The 11302-nt window shown below is 50.0% G+C and overlaps 1 long non-coding RNA gene across 1 annotated transcript; it reads left to right on the forward strand.

Moving 5' to 3' along the window:
* Window positions 1–5134: 5134 nt before the first annotated feature.
* Window positions 5135–11302, forward strand: LOC103674861. The gene is made up of 3 exons (XR_571720.1): window positions 5135–5371; window positions 10504–10564; window positions 10725–11302. It is a non-coding gene; the product is annotated as an uncharacterized LOC103674861 (long non-coding RNA).

Genomic DNA, 11302 nt, shown 5'->3' on the forward strand with positions numbered 1-11302 from the left:
GTCAGTCACAATACCAAATCCAACCCTGGCATCCCTCGCTGGTGAGTGTTCAAACCCCCGTGATACACCCACACGACGGACTACGAGTCAGCAGTAAAAAGGGGTGATTTCCTGACACACGCACGAACCTCAGAAACACTCCGCTGACGGAAAGAAGCCAAACACAAAAGACCACACATTGTGTGAGTCCACGTATATGACATTTCTAGAAAAGGCAAACCTTAGAGACAGAGAGCAGACCAGTGGTGGCTTGGGCTTGGAGTGGGCTTGGGGACTGACCACAGATGGGCCCGAGGGAACTTTCTGGAGCTGGTGAGAATGTTCTAAACCTGGATTGTGGAGATGGTCGCATGATTCTGTAAATTTACTAACACTCCTCAAACGGTACACTTAGAACGGGCCAATTTTATGGTATGTCAATTATATGTCCACCAATACCTGCAGTCCTTTGCTTTTCACAAGTCCATCCCAGAGCTTCCCTGCGTGCCAGGCTGGGAGCCGAGGGCACGGTCCCTCCACCTCCTCCTCTCAGAGGAGTTGAGGGCTGGGCCAACTGTGTCTAACACAGTGGTTCTCAAAGTGTGGCCTCTGGGCCGCCCGCAGCAGCACCCCCGGGGGCTTGTTAGAAATGCACATCTCAGGCCCGGGCTCAGAACGGCTGACTCAGACGCTCTGGTGGTGAAGGCCAGCAGTTGGAGCTTGAACAACCCTCCAGGGGACTGAGGACCATGGTCTGATGGAAGGGGAACAGACAGCAGGCAGGTCGTCTATGCTGAGCGCTCGCTGCACGCAGCCCCCTGACAAGCCCTGGGTCACACCGTCCTCACAGCAGCCGGTGATGTCCGTGTTATTATCAACCGGGCCCCAACTTGTGCACGAAGAAACGGAGGTTCAGGCAGCCTGAGAGACTTGTCCGTTAATAAGGGGGCAGAGCTGGCATCTAACACTCAAGTCTCTGACCTGCAACGCGTCTGCTCCATCTCCCCACCGACCTTGCGAATGTGAGCCAGATTCCCAGTGTCTGAAGGCCCAGAGAGGGGACAGGGACTTACGATAAATACAGCCCCCTCAGGTTCTATCTTGGGACAAAGCGTGGGTACAAAGAAATAAACAATAAGCCTAACACTCGACATGCCCAGTATTTTCTCCTCAAGGCTGAAGCAGCCGGCTTTGTTTAACGTGAGATTGTTTACTCCCCGGGGACCAGAGGGTGGGGGAATTCAGAGCGAGCTGCTTGGACAGAAGCCCAGCAGGTCCTAGCGCAGTTCCTTGGGAGCCTGGAATGGGAAGGGCTGGGGATACACAGGGAGCAGAACTCAGAGATCCTGGTCAGAAGGGAGGAGAGCCGCTAGGGCCCTGGGGAGGGTGGGTCTGTGGTTTCCAGATGCGCGGATGACGTAACGTCTGCTGTCTTGCACACACCAGTCCTGCTCCGAGTGGCCTTCTTTGGCCTGCTTCTCAGGGGCTGGGGTACGTCCTGGCGCTGCCGAGGAAACTGAGGCGGACTAGTCCCGCCTCCCTGCTTAAACCCAGCGCAGCCAGAAGCCTGACTCGATGCTGTAAGTGTCAGGGGAGGGGCGTGTCCCTTTGTCACTTCTTTTGGTCATTCAACACGGATTGCTGCTGTCTGTTTGTCTTGCTTGGCCCTCCCACACGAGGTTGACGCCCCCTGCTTCTCCCACTATGGTCACCATGGGCTGTCAGCCTTGATCCAACAGAGAAGTTCTTCAAGCCCAACTATTCAAACGGGCCGAGAGAGGGGAAGGGACTTACCCTGAGTCCTTACTCAGAGCCGGTACCAGCAGGCCGAACTCCTGGCCGTGGAGCTATTTCATAATGATAATCCCTGTCACTCGTGTATTTTCATCAGTTGCCAAGTACGTTCATGTGGTGTCTCCCCAGACCCTCTCGCTCACCCTGTGAGGCGGTGGGTGCAGCATTGCTTGATCGATAGACGAGCAGCTTGGGGTTTGTAGAATTTAACCGACTTGCTCCGGATCCCCCGCTGGTAAGCGACAAGCCAGTGCTCATGCAGATGCTTGGGCCCCAAATTCGTTGCTCGGCGCTTCATTCTTGATGAATGAGCAAGCCCCCCCAGGGCCCAGGGCCTGGGCAGGAGCCAGAGGAATCCTAAGAAACACAGCCCCTCGGGATCTATCTTGGAACAAAGTGCATGCATTTGTCTTGCTTGTTGGCTAAACAGGATCCTCCAAATTGAGCAGGTCCGGGGGGCCCCGGCTGCCTCAGTAGGTGGAACATGCAACTCTCGATCTCGGGGTCATGAGTTCAAGCCCTATGTTGGGCATAGAGCTTACTTAAAACATAATAATAATAAAATAAAATAATAAGAATAAATAAATAAATAGAGCAGGTGGGTCCCCAGCTGGAGCAAGTGACCTGGGCAAGAGCTGCTTCTGACGGCTGAGCATGGGGCTGGTGGCTGCGACCTGCCCCCCGGCTCCACAGGCAGCCTGGAAACAGCCTTCTGCTCCTGCCCATTGTGTTCTTTCCATCAGTCTTTTCTGATGAACCCACAAGCCGTCACGATCAACTTACTCTCCCCTCCCATTGAGCTCAAACATGATGAGGAGGAGGATGGGGACCCTCGATTCCGGTTGCCAAGGGCGTCCTGTTACCTTCCACACATCATCTAGAGGCCTCACAGCTCATGATAAAGGAGCCAGGACTAGAGCCCAGATACAGGGTGGCTTTGGAGAGCATAACATCATCCTTCTGTCCCGTGCTTTTAAGGAAGGATGTGGAGCACACCCGTGGGTCTCAGGTCTCGGGCGGGCGGGTGCAGAAGCTGGTTGCTGCATGACGCCTGTGGGATCGCAGCCAAGTTCTCTGGGGCAGGGGCTTCCTTCCTTACATAGACTGTGAACTATGCCTCCAGGCAGCGTTTTTCTCACCTGGGTGCCCTCGAGAGCAAAACCAGGCTGCCATGTCCCTCTCTGCAGGCTGGATCCTGGACACGAGTGCCAATTGCCCGGGATTCCCCACTGACATCAGTGCTGATCTCTGGCTGGGTTCTGGGGTGCTGTGTGCCAGGAGAAATGCCTGGAGGTGGCTTTCACCCAACCGGCTCGAGCAGGGAGGGGAGTGGCTTGTCATGATGAAAGTCAGATGTGTGTTTTCAGCTGTGGCATCAGACTTCCTGAGTTCGCCTCCTCTGACTTAACTGACCCTTATTTGGAATTATATTAATTTTAATTAATTATTAATTTTAGTGAGTAAATTTGATGTGTCACATTGCGCAACTTGAAGGTGTGCAGTGTGTTATGTTGATGCACTTACGTATCATAATAGGATCTCCCACTGTAGAGCGAGGCAAAGGGGCCCACGGCAACACGCTTATTAAACGAGCCACCTCGAAATAACCCTAGACCCTAACTGACCCATTACAACCAAGCACAGTTCCCAAGATTACCAAAAAAGGGGAAAATTCCATAAGTTCCCATATTTCCTCACTCTGCCCTTTAACAGTGGCCCCTCAGCACTGGCTCGCGGCAGACAGCCTCTCCCCTGCTCTCCTGCCCGTCATGCCCTTGTGGTATATTCCATACACTTCTGTCTCTTTTGTTCTGCCTTGGGTGAATTCTTTCACCACCCACACTGCTGGCCTCCAGCCAATTAGAGCACCTTATGTTTGGTGGCCCCCTCATCTGATCGGGGCCCCCACATCCGTGTCACGATATTTATCACATTACATAATTATACTACAATATCGTTGTCTATAGTCATCGTACTGTGCTTATCTGTCCCACTGTGAACATACTTAATGTCATTGAACTGTACACTTATAAAAGATTAAAATGATAAATTTTATGTTATGTATATTTTTTAAAATTTTGTTTATTTTTTATTTTATTTTATGGACTTCCCAGGCCAAGAGAGGGTGCTGACCAAAAGCTATAACCCTTCTCTGTCTGGAGAACACAGTCCACCCACTCCTGCCCGAGGGAGAGGTGGAGTCAGGGCCCAAGGCTTCAGGAAGACAAAAGCCACAGTCACAGCCATGAAGAGGACCCACGTGAGCCCTTTCATTATAGAGAGAAACTGAGGCACTGACAGAAGAAGGAATCAGAATGCCAATGCTCAAGCATCAAGAAAGCTCAAGTTATGCTCAAGGCAAGGATGCTCATAAAACATTCCTTTTGGGGCGCCTGGGTGGCTCAGTCAGTTAAGCATCTGCCTTCGGCTTGGGTCCGTGATCCTGGAGTCCTGGGATCGAGCCTTCCTTGGCCTCCCTGCTCAGCGGGGAGCCTGCTTCTCCCTCTGCCTGCTGCTCCCACTGCTTGTGCTCTTTCTCTGACAAAGAAATAAAATCTTTAAAAACAGAAACATTCATTTTGATAAAAAGTGTTAAATACACTCTGATGTAATTGAGTGGGGGCTGGGGGGTTGGGGGTTAGCCATTAAAGTCCTTAAAAAGAAATGCAAGTCTGAAAAAAAAAGAAGAAAAAAAAGAAAAAGAAATGCAAGTCTGACACAAGTTAACAACATGGATGAACCTTGAAGACAATAATGCTGAGTGAAATAAGCCAGGCACAAAAGGACATCTAGTGCTTGATTCCACTTATATGAGGTTATCTGGAGTAGTCAACTTCATAGACGCAGAAATAGAACAGTGATGAGCAGCGGCTGGGGGGCAAGATAGGGGCAGGGAGGAATGAGGAGCTAGTGTTCAATGGATATAGACTTTCAATATGGGATGATGAGAAAGTTCTAGAGACAGATGGTGGTGCTGGTTGCACAACACTGTGAACATACTTAATGTCATTGAACTGTACACTTATAAAAGATTAAAATGATAAATTTTATGTTATGTATATTTTTTAAAATTTTATTTTTTATTTTATTTTATTTTTTATTTTTAAGATTTTATTTATTTATTTGACAGAGAGAGAGACAGCCAGCAAGAGAGGGAATACAAGCAGGGGGAGTGGGGGAGGAAGAAGCAGGCTTTCCAGCGGAGCAGGGAGCCCAATGTGGGGCTCGATCCCAGGACCCTGGATCATGCCTTGAGCCGAAGGCAGACACTTAACGGCTGAGCCACCCGGGCACCCCTAAAATTTTGTTTATTATTTTAGAGAGAGAGCATGTGCTGCGGGCGAGGGGCAGAGGGAGAGGGAGAGAGAAAGTCAATTCGACTCTGAACTAAGTGGGGAGGCTGATGCAGGGTTCAATCTCACAACCCTGAGATCAAGATCTGAGCCAAAAGCGAGAGTCCAACGCCCAACCGACTGCCACCCAGGTGCCCCTATGTGATGTGCATTTTGCCACAACTTAAAAGAAAGTGTTAAGAGCTTAATGCTTGAATCCAAACTCTACCAAGAATCCTCGGGAAGATAAGCCATTACTTCATCAGGTAAGTTTGGCAAGAAAAATGCTGCTCTACACTTGTCTGAAATCCTACCTCTTGTGAGACTTTGCACTGTGATATTGTGATTTATGATAAATATATCTGTGGTCTTCACCCCTGTTCCTGGCATGGAGCTCTTAAAACCCTGGAATTTCTTGAGAGATAAGAACGTCAAGGTTTCTTGGTATTCACAACAAACCCCAGTCAACCACATCTGACTTTATGTTAATGAAGTGCCTTTGGGAAGCACCTAAGAATGGGGGCTGGCTGCCAGGAAAACCAACCACGTGATTAGAAGGTTAGAACTTTGAGTCCCACCCCCTGACATCTGAAATGAGGAGAGGGGCTGGAGGTTGAATCAATGGCCAGTGGCCAATGATTTAATCCATAGTGCCTCTGTCATGAAGCCTCCATAAAAAAACCCAAGAAAAGGATGGGGTTTGAAGAGCTTCCAGGTTGTTGAACACGTGGAAATGCTGGGAAAGCATCTCAGAGAGAGCCTAGAAGCTCTGAGCCCCTTCCCATATGCCCTATAGATCTCTTCCCTCAGCCTAGCTCCTGAGTCAGATCCCTTTATAAGAAACCAGTAATCTAGGAAGAAATGTTTCTCAGAGTCCTGTGAGCTGCCTTAGCAAATTAATTAAACACAAGGGAGAGATCGTGGGAACCTCCAATCTATAGCTGGTCAGTCAGAAGAGCCCAGATTACAATCTGGATTTGGGAATGGTGTCTGAAGAAGGTGAACGGAATTGTAGGACACCCAGCTGGTGTCTGAGAATTGCTTGATGGTGTAGGGAGAAAGCATACTGGAACTGGTGTCAGAGTCACAACACTAAGAACACAGGATGAGATCTATTGGCTGATGTGCTTTGATTAATTTACTCAGCACGTATGGACTGTGGGTCTCCTATGAGGAGTACTGAGCTTGATGCAAGCTGATTGGGTCCAAGGACCCTGAGGGGGTCCCTCTGGACCAGCCAAGAGGGTCCTTGGCTTCTCGCAGGGTGGATATCAAACTTGAGCCGAGAGGAAGTGAGAGGAGAGTTTAATGAAGACGTAGAAAGAGTCTAGATACAGACAGAGTGCCTGGAAGACTTGGAAAGTAAAGTGAGCCCTGTCTTCACTTGGGTCTTGGGTTTTTGATTTTTTTTTTAAGTTTATTTTTTTATGAATCTCTACATCCAACCTGGGGCTCAAACTCACAACCCCGAGATCAAGAGTTGCGTGCTTGGGGTTCCTGGCAGGCTTGGTTTAATAGAGTACGAGACTTTTTTTTTTTTTTTTAAGATTTTATTTATTTATTTGACAGATAGAGACAGCCAGCGAGAGAGGGAACACAAGCAGGGGGAGTGGGAGAGGAAGAAGCAGGCTCATAGCGGAGGAGCCTGACGTGGGGCTTGATCCCAGAACTCCGGGATCACGCCCTGAGCCGAAGGCAGATGCTCAACGACTGCGCCACCCAGGCGCCCCTAGAGTACGAGACTCTTGATCTCAGGGTTGTAAGTTCAAGACCCACATGGTGTGTAGAGATTCTTCAAAAATAAAATCTTAAAAAAATGCAAAGAAAAGAGTCACGCTTCTAGCTGAGCCAGCCAGGTGGCCCCGGGCCTGGGGGTTTTATTGAGGACAGCGTCTGGTGCACGGGTCTTCTCACTAATCCAGGAACAAAGACAAGTGTTCAGGTGTCCTCCATAAACAATTTATGCCCTGGAGCCAGGGGTCTTGATGAGTCAGTGGTCTTGGTTCCTGACCACGCCTCTCAGTCACTCCTTAGATATTATCTATTGTGCTGGAAGGCTTCAAAAAATCATTGAATCCTCGACCTTTACAAGGAGGACCTACATTATCTGTTCTATAAGGCAGGCGCGAGGCGGGGGTGTAGGTCCTAGAAGAACCGAGCCAGGAAAAGGAGTCAATACAACCGTTTTCATGGGGTCCCTTTTGTTTCCCTGTTTCAGGCTGAACACAGGGTTATTAACATTTTATTCATTTTTGCTAATTCAGGTATAATTTACATACAGTAACACACGATGTGTATACAGGTCAATTCATTGTACCTGCATATACATCCATTTAACCACGACCTAGGTCAGTAAGTTCAGCTCGCAGAAAATTCCCTCCCGCTCCTCCACCCCAGGCAGGGACCTGCCCCAGCGGTAATCCTTGTTCTAACTTCTCTCACCAGAGGTTAGTTCTGCCTGTTCTGAGTGCTGTATAAATGGAATCACTTCTTATTGTATTTATCAACTTTTTGTGTCCAGTCGATATTTGCGAGATTTACCTAGGACAGTGCGTGTGCCAGTAGTAAGTTTTTAATGGCTGGGCAGTGTTCCACTTATAACTGTGCCCCAGTTCGTGTATCTATTCCTTTGCGAATTTTTAGGTTAGTTCTAGTTTTTGCTTGTTATGCCCGAAGATACTCTGAACACTTTTTTAAGTTTGTTTTTTTTTTTTTAAGTAATCTCTTCACCCAGCATGGGGCTTGAACTCATGACCCCTAGATCAAGAGTCGCATGCTCTTCTGACTGACCCAGCCAGGTGCCCCTCTGAACATTTTGTACAAATCTTTTTTTGGACACATGCATCTATTGCTCTTAAGTGTGTGCCTAGGAGAAGAATTGCTGGATCACAGAGGTGTTATATGGTGGATATTATTAGAATCTAATAGAGTCTAGTTCATGGATACTTTCTGCTCTTTCTCCCAGGGGTAGGCACCTCCCTCCCCCAACTTCCTAACATTGCATTTGTTTTTCTCTGCTGGCATTCAGCTATGGACAAGCCGGTCACGTGTTCATTTGCATAATGTACATTTCTTGCCTGCTAGCTATGCACGTGGCACTTTGTACACTGGTTAGTGGTGAGTACAGATATGAATAGGCATCCATCTCAAGGAGTCTACGGCAGCTAACAGGGGAAGTCACAGACGTAATCATATGGAAGATAGTAAGCGGCCAAACTAAGGTTGAGTTCGAGCATTACAGGAGTTCGGAGAGGAGAAACATACCATCCAGTGGGGCAGTCAGAATAGCTTCATGGAGGAGACAACATTTAGGTTCAGTGCTGAAGGAGAAATCTCAATTAAAACACGTTCAGAATGTCGTCTAAGGGGTGGGCAGAGGCGAGCTTTCTGGATGGAGGGCACAACATGGGCCAAAGCAGATCTGTAAATGTCTGGAGAGTGTGACCCCCTTAAGCTCATGAGGACAGGCCCACACTGGTCTAGCTGGCTTAGTGCCACATCCCCAGTGTCTGGCCAGCCCCGGCACACAGAAGATCCTCAGTCAAAATGTACTGCTTTGAACAGTGAGTGGTGGAGTCTGGCTGCGGCAGAGGGAGCTTGGAGAGAGGCAGCGGGGAGAAGGACAATGTCTCAGTTACCTACTGCTGTGCAACAAATTATCTCCAAACTTGGTGGCTGGATTCCACAAGAAACATTTATTATCTCTCACAGTTTCGGTGGATCAGGAATTCGAGCATGGTTTGGCTGGTCGGCTCTGGCTTGGAGTCTCAAGCCCTGCAAACATGTGTCGCTGGGGCCGCAGTCATCTGAAGGCCTGACTGAGGTGGGGGTCTCCCCCTGTGCAGCGGCTCACTGGCACGCCTGGCAGCCTGGTGCTGGCTTTGGTGGGAGACCCCGCTTCCTCCCCGCAGGGGCATCTCCACGGGGTTGCTCAGGTGTCCTAAGGATATGGTAACTGACCTCCACCAGAGTGAGTGGTCCGAGAGGAAGGAGCCAGGAGGAAGCTATAACCTTTTCATGGCTTGACTGCCCAGTCAGAGCATCCCTTCTGCCACGTTCCAAGCATTAGAAGCAAGTCACTAAGTCTGGCCCACATGCAAAGGGAGGGGAATTAGGCTCTACCTGTGAAAGGGAAAAATCTCAAAAGCATTTTTGGATATATTTTAAATCGCCAGGGTGATGGTGGGAGGATTTGTCTGCTCAGAACTCAGGGGCTCTCAGGGATAAGTGGGATGCCAAGGGACCCAGCCTCCTTGGGGGATGCGGGAGTCCTGCCCTGGTGTTATCTACTCAGCGGACCCTGAGCCCTGACGGTAAAGGTGAGGGAGTAAAAATGAGCAACGTCGTGGGGACACAGCACTGTGCCCTGGAGAACTCAGACATGGCTCAGCCCAGGGCAAGGAGGCACTCACGGTCTGGCGGGAAGATAACCGGAGGATATGAAAGCTCTTTCCCCCAGGAGAGTCAGGGAAGGCTTCCTGGGGGTGGCCTCTGAGCTGTGTACTCCCAGTGCTTTTACTGAGCCCACAGGCGCGGTGCTGGGGACACCCCAGAAGGTTAAGTATGTATGGTCTGCCTGCGTGAGGAGGTCAGAGGCTTGGAGGGACCCCCACCGACCATGGCCGCAGATGCTATCTCCGCAGAGACCTTCTGAGGCCACTCACTGTTGGCTTTTCAGATGGCTACAGATTTTCCCACGAGAAAACCGTGAAGTACCCTGGACACTGTGCGTGTGCACTTCTTTTGTTCATTTCCCCCAACAAAGGTCCTTCACCATTGCTGGAGTCCTCCCTCCCTCTCTGCTCCTGCTTCTCTGGACGTGCTGGCCCTGCATGTGCCTCCCCATTTTTTTGCTTCTTGACTCTGTGTCTGAGAGAGCCTAGAAGACCCTTCCCCGCTGCAGCTCTCTTTCTCCCCTCAACAGAGCGCAGACCCTCAGGGCAAGTGTCAGGATTTGCTCAGTGAATGGGTGCGTGTGGGGAACTCCTGTTGTCCCTCAGGGAGCAACAAATGCCACCTCCAGGCCTTTTCCATTTGCTGCCCCGGACTGATGAGCAACCCGTTTCCCCTCAACTTCCCGTGGGTACGTCTGGACCCCTGGGCAGGCTCCTCAGGGCCTGATGGAGTCTAGTTGTGGGGGTCATAGAATATACTTTTAAAAATTGGTGCTGGGTGCATAGAACACCGTGAAACTGCTCCTTTTGATACTTTGGTTGTGAATTTCTTGGAACTGGCTGTGTGACCTTGGACAAGTTGTACTGCCTCTCTGAGCCTTAAGTTCCTTATCTGTGAAAGAGGAAACATTGTGAGAATTAAAGTTGGTGTGTGTTAAACTCTGGGTTCTCTCTGAACTCTGTGAGGGCTGAGAAAATGGGGCATTTCTGTCCTGTCCTTGCAGGGCTGGTGTGAGGACCACCGCACAGTCTGCCGCTGGGCAAAGGAAGGCCGTGACGATCTGGGTGAGTCACTACGTGTACCCTGTGAACTTAGGGAAATGCAAGGAAGGCGTGGAGGAGAGAAGCCTGGAACCTGTCGTGGTGCAGGCCTCAGGGAGGTGGGAATTGTCGGCCTTTCACGCATTCAGCCCCCGAGGCTCAGAGACCCCTCGTTTGCCAGCAGGGCTCTTCCCAGGTCAGCGAGGAGCAGTGACAGTGACAGCCTTGACTGGGAGGAAGGAGACAGGACAGGTAAGACCATGGGGCTGTGATCAGAGAAACACCTGCAAGTCAAGGGGAAAACGCACGTTTGAAAACTCTTGACTCCCAGCCACAAGACCGACTGCCAGGGAGCTGGAAAATGAACATTTGAGAGCCTGGAAGGCTGGTTGCAAGGAGACCAGGACAGAGACGTCTTGCAGCTGGAAGGAAGCATGGAGGACAAGCAGGCCAGCACCACCCAAATTCCCAGACGAGCAGTTCCAACTTCCAGTGTGTTCTCGCTGGAGGGTGAGCTGCATCTTCTGGACTGTGGCTGAGGGTCAGAGGGCAGGTCAACGGAGAGCCTACTGCTTCAAAGGGAAAAGGAAGTCTTGAGGGAGATCAAAGTTCCAAGAGAGCTGGGAATTAGGACAGACTGAATTATCTTCCTGACTCACGTAAAGACATCTCACCTCTGGGAGGGTCTCCTCTTAACGATTTTTCTGTCACAAAAATTGCCCTCCTTGTCAACTGGCTAATAAAAGCAGTAGAAAACTTGGA

This window comes from Ursus maritimus, unplaced genomic scaffold, assembly GCF_017311325.1.
Source record: "Ursus maritimus isolate PB19 unplaced genomic scaffold, ASM1731132v1 scaffold_14, whole genome shotgun sequence".
NCBI classification, from domain to species: domain Eukaryota; kingdom Metazoa; phylum Chordata; class Mammalia; order Carnivora; family Ursidae; genus Ursus; species Ursus maritimus.